The 23,537-nt window shown below is 35.2% G+C and overlaps 1 protein-coding gene across 9 annotated transcripts in view; it reads left to right on the forward strand.

Annotated features, from left to right (window-relative positions):
- The window catches only part of ATRNL1 (attractin like 1), a 520,660-nt gene that overhangs the window by 169,812 nt on the left and 327,311 nt on the right, over nt 1-23,537 (forward strand). The window lies entirely within an intron of this gene.

A 23,537-nucleotide genomic window follows, 5' to 3' on the forward strand; every position in this document is an offset into this window, starting at 1 on the left:
GAATGAAAAAGTAATATTTTGCTCATTTTAATTCTAATATTCTGACTATTCATTTCTTAGTCATACTTTGATTTTCTCTGAAAAGGTGAAATAAATAATATATATTTATAAAAATATACTTTATTTGGTAAAGTATTCACTGTATGCAAGCTTTAAAAAACAATTTAATAATGTAAGGATCTGTGCATAAATAATAAGCACTTATTGATAGTCTGATTTCCATAAGAATAAGATTTAAAAATATCCAGCTGTCGTCTTCTGGATAATTCCCCTTCACAGAATGGTATAATTCCTTTTACCAGATGGAAAGGCAGGTAAAAATATACCGGGTTAGGAGTCAAATTCACCATTCTATTGATATCACTGCAGCTTTATTTGCTGATAGCAGGGTAAATCTGTTCCCCGTTGTTTCCTCTCATAGCTTTGCTTTCTTCTTTCCAGTAGGCGAAGAATTGACAGCAATCATATATAACAAATTCACTTTATTAGAACTTCCTTTATCAAAGACCCGCACACACAAACCCCAAACAAAAAAACAACCCAGGGAGATTCTAGTCGCTGGAAGTTTAATAAAAAAACTTCAATTGAAGAACTTATTTTTCCTGATAGAGGGTAGAATCCATTTAATACTAGTTACTATGGTGATGTGTGCTTTTCTAAAGTGAAGTTAGAAAGTATAATATTTCATGTTTTAAAATGCTTGAGAAAACTGTATTTTATTTTTTTTTTCTTCAAGAATTTTTTTTTTCCTTTTTCTGTCATTTGGTCATATTCCATTAGTTTTACATATTTGGCTCTGTTTGACATGAGGTGTTTTCTCCTTGTTCATTCTGAGTCGAGTCCTTGAGTTTTCCATTTTTCAGAAAACTTTGATGTACCTATGCATGTTACTTCATTAGCTATAATGTTTCAAGGAGAATTCCAGCAAAATCAAGCATGTAGGTTTAGGTGGATTTAGTGACTGTCTCTGTCCTTATTTAACTGCCTGAAAATTTCAGCTTGCTTCTGAAAGGATAGGTTCAAGCCCTCAGCTAGTTCAAGAGCTAGATTGTTAGGTTGCTAAGGAGAACAATAAAATAAAACTCCCACTTCAACCTTAAATACGTGTTTTACATGTACTAATTTTCTGCTCTACATGTAGTAATTATTGCCATATCTATCAAGGACTTGAGATATTTCTTTTTTTCTTTAATTCATGTTTCTGGCATCAATCATTTTTTGCTTAAATTGCAGCTTTCATTTAAACAATATGTCTAATATCAAAGCTTCAGAACATGACCGAAATGCACTCTAATGGCTTAAACACTCAGAAGGCAAATATCAGGAACTTGAAACATTTGAGATTAGTTTTTAGTCTAAAATTTCAAGAAAAATAAAGTTTGTGGTTTGCAATGGGCCTTGTGCAGTATTTTTTAAATGGATTTGGCAGTATTATAGATCACTATCAGCCTTTTTGTTGATTTTTTTTTTTTGTGTGTGTGTGTGTGCTGCTGTGGGCTCACTGTCTCTCCTTTGATATATTCGGTACATGATATGTAAAGTTTATGAAGCTCTCTGGGATCTTTCAGAGTTGTGGGTTCTGTGAATGTGAAACAACATTTTTCTTAAACATTGTTACGTTGCAAACTTATATTTTATGCAGGAAATTACCTGACTTTGTAGAAATGAAGAACTGGAGTTTGAATGTCCTTGTTCCTAGAAGGCAGGGTTCTTGGTGAAGAAATGAGAAGGAGCTAGTTGCAACCACTTAGCTGAGAGCTTTTTATATTCTTGCTTTATTGTGGGTCAGTTGTGAATGTGTTAAATCTGGAGAACACTGTAATATTGATATTGCTATGTAAAACTAGTTATGTTAGCAAGATGCCTCTTGCCAAGAGCTGCATTAAAAATGGTACATGTAATTTTCTTAGGTGTTCTCATGAAATATGCCTTTTATCTTTCTGAATTCAGTACTAAATGTCTGGAAAATGGGGAGCAGTTTGGACATGAAGGTTCCTCTTTCATGACAATAAAGTAATTTTGCTTTTGGCTTCTAAGTTAGGCTCTTCCATAACTGACTGTGTGCACATATATAAATATGTGTTTTGGTTTGGCAAGCTCAACAGAGTAGAATCTACTCACTACTGGGCTTCAGATGTTCTCTAAGTTTTTTTTATATTTGTGATTTCCTCTCCAGGCTACCTCCAAAAATACAAACTGCAGAGCAAAACAGATTTTCTTTAAACTTTCCAGACATGCCTGGCTGTAAAATAGGAATACAAGGAGTGTACCTGTCTCTTGTGCCCGATGGTTTATGTTGGTATTCATGCTGGATATATATTTAAGTAATATCTTTTTTGTTTCCTGTTTGAAAAATAAATTTTTTGTTCAAAATAAGTGAATCATAATACCTTGTTTTTAAAAACTGTTCCTCCTGTGACATGGCCATGCCTTTCTGTGATTGGCATTTGAATAATTTGTTTTACTTGGTCAGGATTTATCAGTGAAGTGGTGGAACAGGGCAGACTGCCTAAGTGTCTCATGGATGACATGCCAGTGAGACCTGTTTTGAACTCCAGTGCTCAAGATATATCTGTCATAAAGCAAATCTCTTTTATAAAAGTGCTAGTAATTTTTTTGCGCTAAATGTTGCTGATGTCTCGATTATCTAAGGATGTATAGGTAAGGTAATGCTGCTATTTATTATTTTTATTATAATAAAGTAGCACAGCTGACAAGAATAGACAAGTTTGCAACTACTTTAGGTCTGAAATAGACCCGTAAAGATTTAAAACTAAATAGATGCGGAAGACAATTATTCTGTCTTTAATTAGGTATGCATTGAGCTGACTGGTATGAATTTAGGAGTAGGAGTGATGGTAATGTTTGCTCTCATACAGGAAAAGGGGAAATGGGGAAAGCCTGTGCCACATGGAAGAATTACTGGGAAGAGGAGAGGAAGGGAGATAATGACTGCCACAAAACTACTTTATTGTTGGCTCTGACTTTTTGTTATCCAGTAGAGTTGTAACCTTAGTTTCTGTGCTTGCAATTTTAGAAGGCATTTGGGAGGTTTTGAGGCTGTTTCCATACAGCTAAGAAAAGGACGATGGGCCTTGTGGCTTGGGCTGTCTTTACATTCTGCCTAGGGCTAGCTTTAAAGTAGCCCTTCACATGTCTGTGTAGCACAATACTGCGCGGTGGTCTTGGACAGGGACAATGGATTGCTAAGACCTGTTGTGATTTAAGGGCATTTTTCCCCATTTCAAGTTGTTGAAAATTATGTTGGTGCTGTGCTGTGTTGCATCCCTTAGGGTGTGCAATGAAGGCATCTGGGAAGGCTCTCTGTGGCCAGGGCTAGAAGTGCAGTTAAGAGCTAGCGAGGCTGAGTCTTATGAAAGTAATATAAGCCAAAATCCGTATGAACAACTCTTCCTATAAAGCAACCAGCACAGTGGGAGGTGCATGCAGTTGCACTGTCTCTTGGCACTGCTTTTTTGAGATGTAAAAGGAGACTGAAGTGTTTCTTGTAAGACAGCCAATAGTGTTGTTCAGATTCCAGAAAAAACTTGTAGGAGGTTGCTGACAATGGATACCAGCTTCTTTTCAACATGCAATTCTAGCAGCCAGTTGTGTCCTCCAATTTGCAAATTGTGTCCTCCAAGCAAATACGCCCATGGTCTGTTTTTTCTGTCCAGATAAGGTGCTGGGGTCTTCAGAAATCATAAATACATTCAGTTTGAGTATCATGGTCACTAACTCTGTTAACTATTAATATAATTATTCTGTTCTTTTCATGCTGCTATGGTTGGATTATAAACTGTCATTGTTCACGGGAGCCATAATTAATCTTACAGATCATAAATTGTCATGTATAGGAGAACATCTGTGAATTATGCTAGCAGAGTACTTTTTACTACTCCTTATTAATGAACTTCTGTGCCTTGATATAACCAGGCACACTGTGTGTGACCTAACCATTTTACATTTTCACTGTTCATTATACCTGCTGTCAGATTCCAGCTCTTCTTCACACAGTAACAGCTTGTCCATCTGATATCCTGCATGTCTCACACCTGGTCAATATTCTGACCCAGTCATTTTCTGTCCAGAGAAACTGTATGCACAGCTAAGTCTAGCGAATGGTTTCAGTCGGTACCTTCCAGTCATACAAAAAACTCAGATCTAGAGAGCGTACAGGTAGCTAAGAAGGTCTCCAGCTGACTCACCCCTAGGCACCTAACTGCAACCTGTTTGCTGTATGGGCAGTTCTGATAGTCATTCTGGATTTAGGAATTCTACTCGAGCAGCTGGGCATCTAACAATTTGGTGGTGAGATAAGAAGCATTACAGCACATATGTCTCTGCTGATTTGGGCTCTGGTCCATTCAGTTTTGAGGCTTTTCTTGTTCCATTGCATCCCTCTTGAGGAGACAGTGAAGTTGGAGTCCTCTCCCTAGTCAGCTGCCTCTTCGAAATCTGTTAAATCTTTCTTTTCAAACTTTACTCCATAAAATTAACTCCTGAAGATTTTTTTTTTTTCTTTTAGGAGTTTAAAGGCAATGCTTAATACTCCATCTTTTCCTACCCAAAAGCCCACTTCAATTTTTAAGAGTTAGAATATTTGCTGCAGGCAGGGGAGAAAAAAATAAGAGATTTGCAGTGGAGCATGAAGTTGTTGGGCCTTTGTACTGCTTTGGTTAAATATAAGGTGTTCTCTTTATAGAAGCAAAAGAAAGTAATTGATAGCTTTTCTGGCTACTCATTCTGCAGTCATCAGAAAAAATCCTTCAGCTGAATTGTGACTGGCAAAACCACGTATTTGAGGAAGCTCTTTTTAGAAATTCTAGTATATACTGCCATATTGTAACTGATTAAATTCAATGTATGTGATGTTATAGTAACAGCCCCCTGCATCACTATTATTATTGCTGACTACTGCTACCAGAGTCAGTTTTGGACAATTAACTGTGGAGCAGAAGGGAGGAAAGTGATATTTCCCTTGTGGAAGGGGAATACCTGAGGAGAGGTTTTTTTCAAAGATGTAAGAGTAAACACTCCTACAAAACTTTATGGAGGACAAAATATTTTCAAGGTGAGCATCTTCCAGAAAACAAATGTTGCTAGCAGAGTTTTTCATGGGCCCTTTATCTAGAACAAAAAATGTGAAATATATGATTACTTTTGCATATGTCAGTTTTAGAATATGTATGTATTTGAGAAATCAATGCTATCAGAGTAATTTTAATTTTTTGGTCTTCCTAAAGAGATCTTGGCTAGTATATGAGGTACAGATCAGCCTTAAAAAAAAATGGTTTATCAAATTTTATGTTTCATCATTGGTTTTTTTTTGTTCTGTAAAAGAGCTGTGGAGGAGAGCCAAAGAGTGTCCTGACGTGCCCTCATCCTTGCTCTTGCTCATAGTTAATATCAGCATCTTAGACAAAGACAGCTGTAGGGAGAGGGGAGAAGGGAAATAAGGTGAAAGAAGGGCTTACAGCAGTATTGTTGTCACCTTAATCAAAACTGTATTTTTTAAAAAATACATTTTTGGCTGTGTAAAGCCATCAGTTTTCAGGTGTTTCATAAACAAGCAGGTTCTTCTTATTAATTTTCAATTTTGGGTAGGATGAATCAATCAAAAATATTAAAAATTGAGACCGAAAAAATTACATAGAATGATATTGGATCATGACCGTGATAACAGCAACAACAAGAAGCTGATCAGGAGACAAGGCAGATTGTCTGTCAGATTCTAGGAGCCACACACCCAAGTAATAATGTGGCAAAGAGTCGTAAGCACATACTGCTCACCTGATGGGTCGTGAAAGCTTGGTGAATATTTCCAGGCAACCTTCCTCCTCCCTTGACTGCTCAGGAATCCCCCTTCTCCACTGGGAGCTGAGATGTTGTGCTGGGTGTGCAGCTCAGTCCCACGATGTCCTGCTGTTGTTGGCCTTGTTGACTTGGTGACCCCCACAAGCGCTTTGGATTAACCAGCTGCTTCTTGCCGCAGTGCAATGCAACTGCTCATTACTTACAAATGGCACCAACATGAGATGTTAAGTAGCAGATGTTGATAGACTATTTTGATTACTTCATCTTGGAGGTACATTAATTGTTTATGATCTTTGTACAGCTTCACTCCTCCTGTGGTTTCTACCAAGGATAACATTTTCTAGTAGAAGTACTTAAAAGTATTTGAGTAAAAAAGTATTTATGAAATTATTTCCCCTGAATCACTGTGTTGGGGAGGTAGAAAAATTTTTTTTACAGTATTTTATTAGAGAGAAAGGAGAATCGATACATTTTCATTAAATGATTATCAACAGAAATGAGGTTTGGATGGCTGAAGTTTAAAGAGAGTAGTTTTATTGTAAAAAGCATTATGATTTAAATACAGACATTGATTTCATTATGCAGAACTGATATTTCATTATGTACTGTTAGACTTTAAATACTCTGTAATAGAAACTCCAATTGTTGTGGGTCATAGGTATATTGAGTTTTGATACAGATGATGTGGTTTCTTTTCATTTGAAACCGATCTGTAAAAATTAGGTTATTTCAAAGGGATCTCAGCTGTTTCTGCACGTAGTTAATTTTGCATGTTAATATAAATTCTGGCTTTTTTGCCATAGGGAAGATTCCATGATGAGCTTATTAAATAGTACTGGATGTCCCCCAAAACAGTTTTTGTGGTGTTTTTGTTTTTTTTTTTTTTTTTTTCTTTTTAAGTAAGGCTTTCTTCCTGAAATGACAATGCTCACTGAGGCACAAAACATCAATTCTCAGTAAATGATGATGCTTTTTAAATGACTAAAAATAGGATTTTTTTTTCTTTTTGAATGTAAAGAAAAATAATTTTAAATAAAAATGAGGAAGCAATTATTTGATCTGTTCTATACTTAGTATGTATATTCTTAATATCCATAATTTTCTGAGATACTTGATTAAATGTAGTCTGAACTTTATTAAAATGGATTTAGTTTTAACTATAAAATAGCTTTGTAATTATATCCAGTAGGAAGTGTATATAGGAATTACTTCAATAAAGTTGTCTCTTGAAATATCAGGCCATTTTACAAATAAAATAAATTAAAAACATTAGGATATTGCCTGTCAAGATAACGATTTCCCTTACTATTTCAGTATGTGAAAAATTCAAAATATAAACCTAACGGGAGGTGAGTTAGAATTTATCCATCACAACATGTATTGCTTTACCAGGTGTAACTGACGTAACACAAATCTCTCACACTCCAGGATTTGCTTTTTAGGCTGGGCAGAGAAAGTGTTCAAGGAGCATTTACAATGACAAGAATATTTTCAATGGAGTCTGTATTAAGTTTGCCGTTTTAAACAACATCAGGTTGCATGAGATGAAGGTGATACTGATTTTATTAATTGACAGGTAACTGAAAATATTAGCTATTACAGTGTTGGTCTCTGTTGAAAACAGTTTTGTAATAATAGAGTAAGCATTTAGTAGCTTTAAAGTGGTTGTGTTGCTTGTGCTGCGTAATCCAGCAAATTGGTCACATAATTTTGGCCAGGACTGAGCAAAGATTTAAGAGACTACCTTAGTGTGTCTGTGGTCAGGGTTTGTGGTATCCAAGTCAATACCTCGCAGTGGATATACTGCTATACCTAGCTCAATCAGGATTTGTAGGAATTAATTTGTATTGAATGAAGAAGTATTTTAAGCAAGAAGATTATATTGATGATAAATCTTTGCTCAGGCCTACTGGTTTTTTTTATGAAATGAGAATGGATTTGCATGAAAGATTTTTATTTCAAGGGAAAGAAGTTTTCTAGTGTAGACCTGTCCTGAATGTCTACGTTTTACTTTCAGTGAGCAAGTTTAATGTATATAGCAATGAAAACATTTAGTTCTTTTTAATGAAATGAATTTTGAATTTAATGAAATAGATTCTTTTAATCTTAAATTCTTCTTAATAGATCTACAGTGCATGTGACTTTTCTAAGCCCTTGAAAATTGCTTCAATATTCTCAGATTTTTAACCCTCAGATTAAATATTATCTAGTGTAGATATGAGTTTATAATTTTTATCTGATAGGCCATCAGTGTGGTAATTAATAACTGGTACAAGGGTTGTTAAAGTTGAAATAAACATCTGGTTTAATCGATTTGTCATTAAGCTAGTACCAGTATATAGGCAGCAGTGGGAAAAGAAAACACTGGTGTGATAGCTCATAGCTCTCTGTAACCTATCAATACATAGATAAATCTGAAATTAAAATAGTGCCTCTCTATGTTGCTTGATATGGATTGCTCAGTACTCAACTTGCACAAAATACCATGTCCTATTATTTTAAAATCTATTTTCAAAAATCTTACTAATAAGTAAAAGAAATGAAGCTATGTTGTGATGAAGACCCTGTCTATCAGCTTTGGCTTGTGATATTTATTAATTTTATTTACTGAGAAAGGGGAAAAAGCCCCCAGTTTTTATACAGCACTAAGGAAATACTAGGTCAGATGAATACTGGTGACGATATTTGTTAGAAATCTCCTGGTGATGGAAAGATTGCTTTTCTTCTCCTCTTATGGTGTCTAATAGAGATAATATGCATCTTCCTACTGCTTTTTTCATTTTCTGTTTTCTTTTTCAGTTAATTGTATACCTTTACATATAGATGAAAATTTAGCTGCAATAGGTATATTTCTGGTTTTAAAGTGAAAACATTTTCTTTCACTTTGTTGCCAGTTATTAGTTTTAAATTGCTTCAGTAGTTGCTGAGAGTGTTAAAATAAGTTTTCACATAAAGTATTAAAATTATGTATAGATAGAACTAAGGAATATATTATAGTATTAAGACATAGGAGTGAAAAATGCATTACTACTTGTTCTTTTTTCACAAAGCTGATGATAATTACATAGACTAAGCACATCAGTTACACAGTGCTAAATCATGCTTGGAGAGTCCTCAGTTTGGGGAGCCTTCTAGTTACAACGAATTTGCATTTTTCTGCAGTTTTATGTGCAGGTATCTAGAAGTCACAGGTTTTCTTATATATTGTACCTTCTTTTCACCTCAACTCTGTATCTGCAGCTGTTGCAGAAGAGCCCCATGTTCTCAGGTTTCCCAAGTACATGCAGTGCTAGAAAAGCTTTCTGTCACGCTAGCTTCTATATTAATGATGGGCTAACTAAAATGATATATCCTTTTTATTTTGTTATGAAGATAATCATACTGCATGCAACATTTTAAAGAGCTGCTTAGAAAACAGTGGGTATTTGAATTGTAGTTCAACGATTAACATAAAGGAAAAAAAGGGTCTATAAAGTCTATGTTGTTTCAGAAATGGAGTTAAAGTCCTGTTCTATAGTTGATTGGTGAAATCTGATGTGATTACCTAAATTGTTATTCTTCCTTACTGTAGATTTGTCTATTTAAGAGGAATATTTCTTTCACTCCTGTTTAAAAATCTGGAGATAGTCTACTTGAGGTAATGAATTCTGCAGGCTGACCATATGTAAGCACGTATGCTTTAAACATCCATTCTTCTTCGCCTTTTCTTTCTTAGCTTAGATTATAAAGTGAATGACAAAATAAACAAAATATGGAAAGCCAGTAAGTTAAAATAAATATTATTACTGAAAAGTAGCTGTAATATTTAACCTTTTATAATATAAACTCACAACATTTGACACTAAGAGCAAGTTCTCCATCATATGCGAGGTATTTTCAGGGAATGATAACTGATAGGGTAACAAGTAGCACAAGACCAACCCTATCTGTATTCACCAGCTAAAAGATAATGATGTCTTAATATTAGAAATACTCCCTTATTATTTCCTTCTTTTGTACTGAAGAATCACCTTTGGAAAGTATAAAATATAAATTAAGCTGCATAACCTTTTCATGCTTTGAGCTCTCTTTTTTTTTTTTTTTTTTTGGTGGATGTATTGAAAAGTAAGTGGTATTCTTTATCTGGCTTACTAGGTAATGGGGCTGGGGAGCTTGATTACAGAGGAATAAATCAGTCCAAGAGACCTGAAGATATCCTAAACTTCAACAGTAAGCCTGAGTGGTTTGTTAGATTATCACTTCAGAGGGATTGATTTACAACTTTAGTTCTCCATCTCCATCTATTATTTTTATATTACATAAAAAGGGATTCTTCAGCAATTTAAAAAAAGAACAAAGTACTAGAAGTCAAAGTAAATACTTACCTAGAAAAGAAAAAAATAGTGATAGGAGTCTGATTTAGAATCAAAGCAAACTTACCAGATCTGAAAATCTGACCTGCCACAACACTTTAACTCACTGTTACACAGAGCAATGATAAATTGAGGAATATTAAATTACAGCAGGAGTCCAAAGGGAGAGCAACGAGATTGCCAGAATGGCACACTGTCCTGGAAGAAAAGTTGTTGAGCTGCTCACAGAGAAGTGATAAGAATTAAAGTGTAAAAAGAGTGCTAAAAGAGGTTTAATAAATCAGATTTCATAAAGACGGTTTAACTTTAGAGAAAAAAAAAAAAAAATTGTCCTGGAAATGAGTTCTTACAAGATCCAGGAGGAGATGAGGACAGCAACTACTTTTAAGCAGATGCTTCAAAATGAATTTCTAATCCTGTTCTTATTTAGATTATTTTATCCTTTCTTATGTAGTCTTGATTTAATCACAGATTTTGACCCCAATTCAGATAAATATTTAAAAATGTGACAACACGTTGTTATTTAAGTTTAAAAGGAGATATTTCCATGATTTGGTGAGAATTTGGAAACATAGTTTACTTTTACTTTCTCCTGCTGTTGGGAGGCTAATTGGAAATTGTTATGCACAGAACAGCACAAGATTTTCACAAAACTAATTTACAAAGTTCTTCCACTCTTGATACTTTGCTTCTCTTCAGTCATTCCTTTTCCTTCTCTTTATTATTATTTGTTGTTTTCCGTACTTGGTAAAGGTAAGGCTTTTTGAGGTAAGGTAGTGTTGAAGGTGACAAATGATGATTGTAAAGAATGAAAAAATACATAAATCAGTCCATGTTGAACAGAAAGATTGCCTCCTCTCTATGAATAAAAGAAGAGCTAACAGCACATCTAAACAGATGAACAACTTTACTACTGTTCAGTGTCATCCACATAAAAGTAAAATACCTCTAAGAATCTCAAGTGAGAATTCTGTAAATCCATTCTTTGGGGAAGATATGCATTATTATTATTATGTATTTTTAAATTTTTTTTAACAATGCATTTATTGTTGAATTGTGCTTAAGGATTTTTTTACCTCTTTCTGTTGTATTTAAACCTCCTTGACATGTATAAAATCAAATGTATTTTCCAGCCCCGCTTTTAGGGTGGAAAAAGGATTAAAATTCATTATGTTTTTTTTTTTTTCTTTTTTCCTTAATGCTCTTGTCTTTTTGTCATTGACTTTCATGAAACCTTTCCTATACCATTAGTTTATTGCTTTTGTTCCTGCTTTTTTCAAAAATGGTTAACTACATGATTTAATAAATGGTTTGACATTTACCCTTTGGAAGCTTTGATTAGAGCTTTCTCTGTGCTCGGTTTTGTAGAATTGTATCTGCCTGCTTTTCATTGTCTACTCAATGTTCTTAAGTATTTCTATGCAGTTAAAGTTATGATAACATCATAGGTTTTTCTGAGATTAGTTGTTGTGCCACAGGACGTTGATTCTTTTAACTGACATATCTGAACCCGTGCATACTCCACACCTGACCTCAGCTTTTACCTTTGACACTTAATTTCTGCAAACTAGAAATCTCTGGTCTCTTGTCATTATTATGTTTGTATCATACAAAATTTTCTGCAACACAGATGTCATTTAAGTACTGACCTTAAAATAAATTACAGTGAATGTTCAGCAAACAGTAGTTCTTTCATCAGGGCAAAGAGAATGAATGAAATAGTGACTAACTTAATAGTGATAGAAGTTCAAATTAAATTATTCCAGGTAAATGGAGACCTAGAAACAGAAAAGAAGCATTGAATAGCACAACGGAAATATTAGTCTGATACGTCGTCTTCTTCCATAGCAGATATATTGAACTATACAACAGATATATCCAGCTTTATGTTTCTAAACAGTATATTGTATCTAATTTTTTGTCTGCTCATAATATGGTAGGTTATCATACGTTCTATTAATACTGTAATAAAAGCTACCAGGTAACATTTTGTGTGAGTATTTTCTTCTGCAAGTTCCAGTCATGGAAATAATTAATATTCCTTAATATTCCTACAGAAAACTGTACTTCTGTTTTCCAGAATCTAAGCCCAATTACCAAAATTTCCTTCTGTTATAGCAGTAGGTAGTATGATGCACTTTTTTTTTTTTTCCTCTTGCTCTCTCTTCTAATGCTGCATAGGTCTTATCAACTGGAGTGGACAAAAACTAAGATTTGCCTCTGTTTTGGAAATCTTAATTTTATTTTAATTTTTTTCCAAAATGAGAGGGAGACCATATCTTTCCTAGGGAAAAAAAATTGGGAACACCTGCACTTTGTTTTTAAAACAGAATATTTCACTGTAGTTCTTGTATAGTTCTTATGAGTAGCTTATGTGAATTTGAAATTTTGTCTCATTTTGTCTTTTGCATGTGCGCTCATTCTTCTTTGATAGTAAATGAATAAACAAGTCCAAGATTGCTTGTAAAATATTCTGCCATTTCAAAAATGATGTGGTGCTTAAGACACTTTTCCAAAGCCAATTTTGAAGTAGAACTTTGAAATCACAGGGTCATTTCAGTTATTTATTTTAAAAGTGAAAAATAAAAAATTGTGAGAGAAAGAAGATAGAAAGCTTAAAACTGTAGTACAGAACATGCCATTTTTTCAAGCCTGTCTTGTGATGGTCACTAGAGAATTCTAAAATTACACCTTTAGATTTGATCCAAGAGTGAAATATTTGCTATAATGCATTAGGATACTCTGTAAACATAAAATAATTGTAGAATGTATTATTTGGATTTTTTCCACTGTGATCTTCCCAGAAGAGCATTCACCTCAGAGTGCATTTTTTCACTGTGCTCTCAGTTAATTTCTCTCTCTTGTTTATAGAGAATGTGACAAGTACTTTGTTTTTCTGACATGATGGACCATTTCAGTCACCACAACTGTGTTTTAAGTGATATTAAAATATTTTGCATTTCTAATTTCAGGGTAATGTTACAAATTATAGCATGACTTTTGCATAAATTAGAAACCCAATCTGTATACAAGTGAGGAAAAAAACCTTAGGAATATGAGAACAATTGAGGGCAGGACTGCATTTTAAATAATTTTAAATCACTATTATAATGCAGAGAAAAAAAAAAGATATATATTACTAGTGAATATTGTAACTGAATTTTTCCTCTTAAGTACTAATTTTGAGATTATCTCTGTTAAAAAATATCAAAATATTTCACAATATTATAACCATTGGCTAAATTATTGGACTGAGGGAGTTTATTATTCATTGACTTAAGCAAAATGACTTGGGACAGATTTTCATGCTGGCATGCAGAACAAATTTAATTCAAACTGAGATGAAAGGCGGTTAATGTAATTGTAGCCTATTATCCTATGCAGGCTTGAGTTAAGAAGCAAACCAACAGACAGTCAGAAAATGATGGATAGAAAATAGAAACGCTTGAGGCTGGTGAAATAGAGACTTGTGAAGGGATTATACCGTAACTGTTCCCACACAATCTCTGCATCAGTAATATCCCACCTCTACCGTATGTTTGGATTACTAAACAGGATTTTTTTTTTTTAATGCCTCCTGGGTTCTCTTTATTTTTCTCTGACGTCAAAAAAGGTCCTCGTTTAGTAAATTTCAGTACTCTGTAATCCTGATTTCCCTCCCCCCCCTTAATCTACCACTTTCATCAGTCCCAGGATGTGGTAAAGCATTCTGTTACAGCACTTCTTCATTTTCTTTTTTCTTGCATTTGCTATCACAAAGAGGCAAGTGATTGGTCACATAAATAGTTAAAGTCTTTGATCCTGAGTGTGTCTGTAGGGCTCAGTACTAGCAAGAAACTATTATCTTGTTAGAGTATTTCATTAAAAAATAGTAAATAATCATCAGGTCAGGTTTTTCACCTGTAAGAGTGGGTGTTTTGTTTAGCATAGCCCTTTGAAAGTAGTGTATTTCAGGTGACCAGGTGTTTTTTTAGGAATGTATTATGATAGTTTACCTCTTTCTTATTATTCCATACCATTTTTCAGTAGTCAGTATTTGGTTTATTGAAATACGTATGAAAATTTGCACTGAAAGCTTTTAAAAATCAAAAAGTCATGTCTCGGTCTCCTCAGAATACCTATGGAAAGGTGCTAAGTTTTGGAATACTTTGAAACAGGTTAGTTACAAAAATATTTCATACAGTTTGCTGCTCTTGTCACAGCACAGGATGCAAAGAAAACACCTTCTTTCCCATAAAATAACTGATGATATCTAGTGTAATACATACACCTCGGGTAATTTTTGCAATAACTACTTCAAGCATCTAGTGTGATGCTTACAAAATATAGGAGATCAATGACTAATCAGAAGTCCAGCTAGAGCTGCTGTCTGATAGCCTCTTTGTATAGGGATTGAGTCTTTGAGGTACATGGGCTGGGCGTTTTTGAGGAGTGTAGGCTTTAGCTTTCCCAGGCACTCCCAGCTGGGATGCAAGAATTCTCTCATCCATTGCAGGTTATAACACCAGAGCTCTTACAATAGCTAAATCTTTTTTTCCCCCCTCATTCTGCCATTGTTTAGGGTGAGATTTTCTGCATTTGAAAAATGCTTTGTTCTGTGAATTGCCCTTTGGGAAGTCATTGGGATTACTTACAGAGTTAAAGGCTCTGTTCTGTGCTGTACTCACACAGGAGCAAGCATTGCTTTTCACGGTACTACTCTGCAGCCTGTCTATCAAAACCAACATGAACACAGTTTGAAAGGATCAAGACTGACAGACCAGGACGCCTGTTATGAAATACTTCACAGTACCGTGCCGTAAGGCTATAGTGTCATTTTAGTCAACTTTTCTTTCCTTTTTTACAGTCATTCCTTTTAAGTTTTCTTCTTGAAGGGCAGATAACTTTCTGAGGAGAGTCAGCCAAGACTGGAAGTGTTGGCAGATATAGTATTGTTGTTGCAACATAGACAGTAACATTTATTTCCACTTATTTGGCACTTCATAAAGAAATTTCAGTGTCATCTCTGCTCCAGAAAATTCATGAGATTATGTGCTATAATGGACTAATGGAGATTGGTCACTTTCCTCTCAAGAGCCCCAGAGAAAATCTAATGTGTGTATTTATCTTCATACTTTATCCAACCACCCATACTCTTTTATGTGTTCTGTTCTTAATAGAAATTTCTGTATCTCTTGGATTGGTGTCTTTTTTAAAAAGTCAAATAGAAAGTGGTGGGGTTGATATCCTAGATATTAAGAAGGACTTAAAAAGAGGCCAGACATGGTTATAATGGAACAATGGTAGGCAATAAGGCATGAATTTGATGGGCTTTGCCATGCAGAAGTAAGGTGAAGTAAGTTCTTTTGGGCAGGAAAATAACTTAGAAGAATAACATATTGGATATATTTATAGATATTGATGTGGTCTGATGGACCATTTAGCAAGATTTCTTTCTATGGAATTTTACTGAAAATAAAATCAATGTTACACTGAGGAGAACTTTATATTAAAAATGATTGCAAAAGAAACTTTTTACAAATTGCTTATGTGTAGGGATGCAGATTCATGAATACTCTGTTGTTGATATTAAGTTAACATTTAATACATTTCACCAATTCTTATATTTTTTAAAGAATGAAACGTAAATTTTGTGAACTGTTCGCTGATTTTCACAAAGTAAAAATTTAGGAGAAGCTGCATTTCAGTTTGAGAAGTCATAAATATTCATAAACTCTGGATTATTTTACAATTGCTTCCACCTAATTCTAGCTAAAAGGAAAGAAATAGTTGAGAAAACTATGCTAATGTTTTTTGGAGATGTGGTTCAGGTCAGTGTCAACATAGCATCTCATTTTGAATTGTCTGGGATATTTTTACCATTTACTTTCTTAGGGTTGGAGAGATGTCTGAGATAGGTCAAAAATGTGAGAGAAGAAATGTGTATTTTTCTCCTCCCCCCCACTTTGAAAGAAGATTTTCTGGTAGGAGGGAAGTCTGCTTTTTCCAAGTTCATCCTTTTACATATATAAAAGTTTGTGTGTATCACTGCCAAACCCATGGTCATTTGTAGAAAAAGGAGAATACCAGAAGTAAAGGGTAAGGCTACAGACATGAGATTTTCTGATTCAGAGTAAGCAGTGTCAAGTCATTGGCATGTGAAATCCATTTGGCCTTTGATTCCTGAAGAGTAACAATTTTTTTTTTTTTTTTTTTTACCCAGATAGTTCCAGATGATGGCTATGGGTTACTTAATTCTTGTATAAAAAAGAGATGAAAATATAATCTAGAGCTTATTAGAAAATCTTAAATTATATTTTAATCAATTTCTCTTAATTATATAATTATGTGACAAGTTTGTCACCTGTTTGAAAGCTTATTTTCTCTTGTAGTACAATGTATTTAGTGATATGAAATATTACATCAAAGAGTATATAAAACCCATATAATGAGGGTTCATGATCTTGCAGGGAAGAAGGATTTGAATAGCAAGAGAGAAATCTGGAAATGGAAAATTTGCTTATGAAGTGACAATATTTTTCTTTTGCTGAGATCAGCCTAGATCTCTTTCATGAATTATATGAAGAGGAGACAAATTGATCTTTAGAAAAAACATTGTCTCAAGACATCGTTATATGCACTTACAAGAAGAAACAAATAAATCATTTACCCACATTATTAAAAAGTCCTAACTAGAAACATAAATCCTAGTACCTTTTACCCTTTTTAGGTTATTATCTTAAGAGGTAGGCTCATAATTCTTTATATCTAAAGCAGAAATTTTGGTCATGACTGGAAGGATCTTGGCACTGAGAAAAGTGAAAGCATCCAATTTTTTCATTAGAATCAAAGATGCTTTATTTAGCTCAAAAAAATTTAGAGAACTATTCGCATACTTCAGTATTAATGGAGAACATTGGGGCAACATAGTGCAATGTCATTACAGTCAAAAAGCAGGCCCTTAGCTATAAGAGGAATATATTTGCATTTATAGATTATTAGTTTGTGTATTTCACTGCAGCAAAATAAAGATTATAGTAGCAGGATAAAAAATACAGTAATAAGAATTAAACAAAGCTATTCTCTGAAAATCACAAAGCCCTCATAACTTTGACAATACATATTTTTCTTTTAATGTATTATTTGAGCTCAATTCTTGCATCTGAATCTTAGTATTTCTGCAGGAGAATGATGCTGCTTCTGAAACTTTTAAACATGCTTGAACTCTCCATACGTGAGCAGGCTGGTGCAGCATAACTGTGCTGGTTGTGGGGTCACTCACTTTTATTGCTGTTGACCATTTCTCTTTAAGGGCTGTTGATGTTAGAAGATGTGGCTGCTCTTTTGGCAGTTCTGTGTAAAAGGTACTGAAACCAAGCAGACCTAAGTCAAGAGCTGGGGATTTTTGTTCTCTTGCATCCAGATCCACTGTGAATTGGAATTTCAGGTATGTTACTCACTGTTCTGGACCCGTTAATAACCCAAGAACAGCTGAGGTTGGTGCTTTCATCTGTGAGTCACCACTCTTGAGCTGAAAACCTGCAATTTCTATGACATCACTTCCAGAATGTTCTGAAATACAACCAATCCATTATTGACTATAGTTAAGCATATACCTCACCTAATTTTCTCATTGCTGAAAGGGTGCTTTTAGAATAGGAAGTTCTGCATGATTTCTAAGGGGGGGGTAACCAACAAGCAGGGTGGTAAATACATGTGTGTGAATCTGTGCTCAGCTCCAGTGTTACTGCATTGTTATTACTAAAAGTTCATCATCTATGTATCTGGAAAAGCTGAAGTCACAGCATCTTGGGCATATTTGTAACGCTGAGGATGTAGTAATATAGTAGTATGTATTAATACTTAACAGTCCACTTATGCCACAGGCTTGACCCATGTGATTAGAGATGTCTTAAGTTGAGCTTTACAAACACTGTTTGAACTTTTGTTACGAGGTGTCCCACGTAACCAAATTATGTTATTTTAAATAGTATTCCAGTATTCAGAAACCCCGTAGCATCATACCATTGTGGGACCAGGAGAACAGAGTGAAAACAGGATCCTGTTGTGCAAGTTCAGGAACTGGGGCAAGGCGATCAGGAGCAAAATTAACGATGGAGGACAGCAGGAGCAAGACCACTGGCTAGACAGGGGACAGAATGACAAGTACAGGCTAGAACAGAGTTTAGCAGCAGTTGAGCATAGTCCTAGAAGATATTCGTGCTCATCTAAAAGCTGGGGCAAGCCACCAGTCAAAGCCCAGGGATAGTCTAAGTCCATTAGTCTTTATTTATCAAGAACCTCTTGTAGATGCAATGCTGAGAACCTGGGCAAAATCCCAGGCCTGTTTATGACCCGCTGTAGATCAGAAAGATGACAGCTCTTCTCCAGACTCTGTGGAAGTGGTCTGTATTAATTTGTAAGGAGAAAATATGAGGTAAGGGTTGTAAATACATACTCAGTATAGTTGACAAGCCTGTGTCTAGGCTGGAACAACATACAACTGCCTCAGGAGGGAATTAGTTGAATAAACGAATGCTGTCTTTTAGAGTGGTCTCACATACATTTTTGTCTTCACTGAAAGTTTGGCATTAAAAACAAACTCAGCTAGAGGAAAGACCAGCTGTAGTTAGTTTACCCTTCCCCCGTCCCTCTGTTTTTGCTTCACTTTTAATTGAAAGGAAAGGTTTACCAATTAGTGGTGGCAGCAGAACTGCCAAAAATTCTGGCTTCATGATCAAAGGTTAGATGAGCTGTTGTAAGAATGTTTCCAAATCGCTAATCTAGAAAGTTTAGATCTAGGTTGGTGTTATATTCTGGTGGTTTTCTTGATGTGAAAAGCTTGAACATACACCCTTCCTTAAGGGAGATCCCAGGAAGCACAGTAAAATTAGACATGTCTATATTTCTCTACTGCCAGTTTCTTATCTTTCTTAAGGTTGGAAGATCATACATATTTCTAAGCTTCAACATAAAGTCGTTTCTAAACTCTGTCTTCAGAAAAGTGTTTCATTCATTAAAAGACCCTCAAATCTGTGAATCTTAATATAAGCATGTACTCTTGGAGATATTTATGGTATTTAAAGAGAAAGCCAGAAATTATCATTCACTCAGTCATAAACATGAGAAAAGTTATTTTTGTAATGCATTTTTCCATAAATTTTATTTTGAACTCCCAGGAAAACTGGGGAGAGAAAAAGAAAGTGAAACATGTTAAAATGGTTCAGTTTTGAAAGGGTAATTGAGGGAGAGGTTGGGGAATAACTGCTAATAGCAGGCCATCAGAAGGTCAGTGAGCTTGATGAATTGAATACTTTTGTATTGGAACAAACCATAGAACTTGTACGTAACCTGGTAGGAGCCTTCCTCCATTTGTCCTTGTAAATGGGAGCTGTGTCTTTGGAGTCATGCCAGAGTGGAACCGCTCATTCATTATTACCACTTAAAGCAAATGATCATAGCCCTGTGGCACATAAAATAACGAGTGTAGCTCCCATTTCACAGATATGAGGCATATATTAAGCTTCACATATGGTCAAATGTGTGCTGGCTTTTGGAAAAGGTACAAAAATTTCTACAATGAGTAAAGCTCATAAGGAAATAATTCAGCGAATAGGAAATTTTGTAATTGGAACCATAATTGGTGACTAATGCAGAGCGATACATATGCTTAATGAAATAGGATAGGATTAAAAGACAAAACTAAATTTATTCAGAACCTAGCATACATATGTGAACAATTTTTTTTTTTATTCCTAATCCTATTACTTTCATCTTTTCACTCCACTGAAAACTAAGTGTTTAAATATCATCTTTCATTTGAATTAAAGTAGGCTTCCCTAACTAGTAAAAACTCCACCTCATGCTATTCCTAACATACGTTATGAAATGGTTCTGCACTCAGGGACAGAGGAGGGAGCATAAGAAAGGTGGTGCAATCTTTTTTCTGTATTTCAGTAAAGCCTGGCAACAAATGACATCATGAACTAGCTGTTTGAATAAGATGGATTCCTTAAAGAGGAATAGAGGTAGCACATAAATCTTACTCCCGTCCAGGTGCTGGGAACCCTGCGTGCACGTAGCACTGGATGGACCCAGCACAGATTTTCCCCTGGGGTGCTGCACAGATCCTGTCTGTGGAGAGGTGCCTCCTCCCTCTCATACTGTGGTGCCTCTTACCTTGCGTAAAAACAAAACTGTGTCTACTCATGACAAACAGGAAGGTTCTCTTTGATAACACCCACCAGCCCCCCACACAGGCTGGCAGGGGGCCTTCCAGCACCTTCCCTTATGGCAGATACTCGTGCTCCCAGATGGGCTTCTCAAGCCTGATAAGGACCACTGGATCAGACATACCTTGCCCAAGATCACTAGCTCCTTGAGTACAATGTTTTCTGTGAGGCTCCCAATACAGAAAGTATAATATATATGATAATATATCAAAATAATTTGCTGTGGTGTAATTCACTGTTCTTTTTTTATTATGCATATTTTATCATTTCATCATGCATTATGCTGAAACAACTGAAACGGCTGGCTGTAAAATTGCATTGCCATTTTCTCTTCAAGATTTTTGAAGGTCACTTCTATAATTGTCAGGGAATTAGTAATTATTTTGATTTGAGTGAATGCTTATGAACAGTGTATATTGCAAAATATTCCATACCTAGTAATTTTTGTATTAACCGTTCTTTTGTGTGTCCTTTTAAGTAGTGAAACCTGTGATGCATTAGATGGATTTTATAGATAATTTTACTTATGCATTCATGTGTTTTTTCTGTAATATAAATAAAAATATAAATATCAGAAAGGTATATGTGATGCTGGAAGTCCCTGGGTTCTCGTAATTCCTAATCTACAGGAGATGGTTTCATGTGATTAGAAGGCAACTGAATGGAGAAGGGAAGCTGTATGGAAACACCTTTTGTTTTTCATAAAGATTTTCAAGTTCTTTTGCCTTTTTTTTTTTTTTTTAAAAGTTCCTGTTTTGCAATAGGAGCAAAATAAGATTTTTTTTTTTAGACCCTGGGTCAAATCACCACAGGTGAATGCTGTGGCCAGCAAGAGTTCACAGCAGAATTTTAGTCACTCCTCATGGGAAGTTATACACCTTATTGTTACTGGTGGTCAGATACTGCTCTTCAATGTTGTACATAAATCAGTGCCATTATCAGTGAGCAGAACGGTAAGTTTCTTGCCTTCTGAGAGAGTGTCTTGTCTGAGAAAAGATTCTGAATACACATTTATATAAAATATATTTTTGTGTTCTGGTATAAAACTCCAGCATATTTTCAATACTGCCTGTATTTAATATTCTACTTTGCCTTCAAAACAGTTCAGAATAAAAAAAAAATTCCTTTTACAATAATCTCTATCATGTTATTATATTTTGTTGCATGATATACTGTCTCATTTATATGACAATCTTACATACAAGAAAAGGAAATTCTTTTAAACTCTTCATTCAAAAATGATCCTTTTCCCTTAGCTCTTTCTTTCAAAATTGCCAACCTAAAGATACTTTCAGACACTTGAGTCTATTTTTACAAGCCTAATCTCTTTAAGTAGAGAGCTGTTTGGTGAAGAATTTAGTTAGTGTTTTGTGATGTTTAGAAAAAATGTGTTCAGGCAGACCAGTATTATTACCTGAGATTATTTTCTTCTTTACTTTATAAGTACTTGCAAGAGAGATGCTTCAGCATCAATCCCACTTCAAATTTCTGTGGGAGGGACTTAGGTCCAGAATGTCTTTGTGGACAAGACCACAAATTGTGTGCTGCAGTTAGAGGTGAAGCATATGGTCTTCTGGAATTTAAGCAAAAGATTTCCTATATTAAAAAACCATTGAATTTCTGGATAGTTGACGCTGGCAAAGAGTTCTCACACTGACATGAGACCAGGAGTGGGCAAGGGCAGAATCCAGAACATTTATTTTTCCACTTTTCCATTTCCAACAGTGCTACTGTTGATTATTTTATTTATGATATTGTAAGAAAGGGTCAAGGAGATTCTTTGCCTATTTTTTAGTAAAAGTGAGCATGTTAAGAATCACCAGTTGGAAACTATTAAAAAGATCAACAGAAATACAAACATTATTCTACAGTCTGCAACTTGTTAAATGATATGACATTGAAGTTAGAAAGGTTTTTTTAAATATTACTCATAAAGAACACAAAAAAATCTCACAATTTAAGTTTCTTAGAACAAAGTAATGAAAAGGTAGTCCAAACTATTAAATGATCCAGATTTCCTGTGGGAAAATATTTATATGGAATTCAATAGGCAGCGATAAGCTTTCCTCTTTGTTTTATGAATCATTCTGGGTATTTAATAGAAAATTATAATCTTGCTGGAGACTACTGTAGAGTAGCCAAGAAAACCAAAAGTAGGATAATCATTTTCATTTAAAGTACTTGGCATTTTTACAGAAATGTTATGTAACTTAGTTTGATCACTGTGAAATTCTGTAGGATATTTCATGTCTCTGAAGATAACTACGCAACTCATCAATAAGAAAGATATTTCTCCAGATCTTATCATGTACACGTCTTGTCAGCAGCTTCAATACATTGTATTCAGTCTAAATTTCACTTAGTGCCCTAGGTGGTCAGTGAAGAGAAGCAATTGCCTCTGAAGTTCTGAGAAACAAAGTAGCTGAGACACTGCTGTGCTTGTAGTGCTGCATATATATCTACAATTTCTAGCTGCAGAGCTGGTTACCATGGTCTGTTTATCACAGAATGGTTTGTGTTGGAAGGGACCTTAAAGATCATCCAGTTCCAACCCCCCTGCCATGGGCAGGGCCACCTTCCACTAGCCCAGGTTGCCCAAAGCCCCGTCCAACCTGGCCTTGAACCCTTCCAGGGAGGGGGCAGCCACAGCTTCTCTGGGCAACCTGTGCCAGGGCCTCAGCACCCTCACAGGAAAGAATTTCATCCTTATGTCTAATCTAAATCTACCCTCTTTCAGCTTAAAGACACTACCCTTTGTCCTATTGCTACACTCTCTGATAAAGAGTCCATTCCCATCTTTCCTGTAGGCCCTCTTTAGTTGCAGCTACACAACTTAGGTCTAGCCTCTCTAGAGCACACAGCACAGCTTTGGATCACCTCTAGGTCCTCTGTAGTGCTGTGAAAATGTAATAATTACTTTATGTGTAGGGATATTTTGGTGTTTTGGCTTTTTTCTTGTTTGGCTTCTGTATTTAAAGAGTTAGAAATTGTATGAAGGATGTATTTGCAGCCTACCAGAGTGGTGTGTGTGAGGCTGGAAATGAAGTGTATGTTCCGTTGCTGAAGGAATGGCATGAAGAGGTGTGGAAGGTGTCTGATGGTGCAAAGCCTGGTCTTGTAGTTTTTCAGGAGTGTGCATGTTAGAGGGAGATATATT

The sequence above is a fragment of the Athene noctua genome, chromosome 5 (genome assembly GCF_965140245.1).
Source record: "Athene noctua chromosome 5, bAthNoc1.hap1.1, whole genome shotgun sequence".
Lineage (NCBI taxonomy): Eukaryota > Metazoa > Chordata > Aves > Strigiformes > Strigidae > Athene > Athene noctua.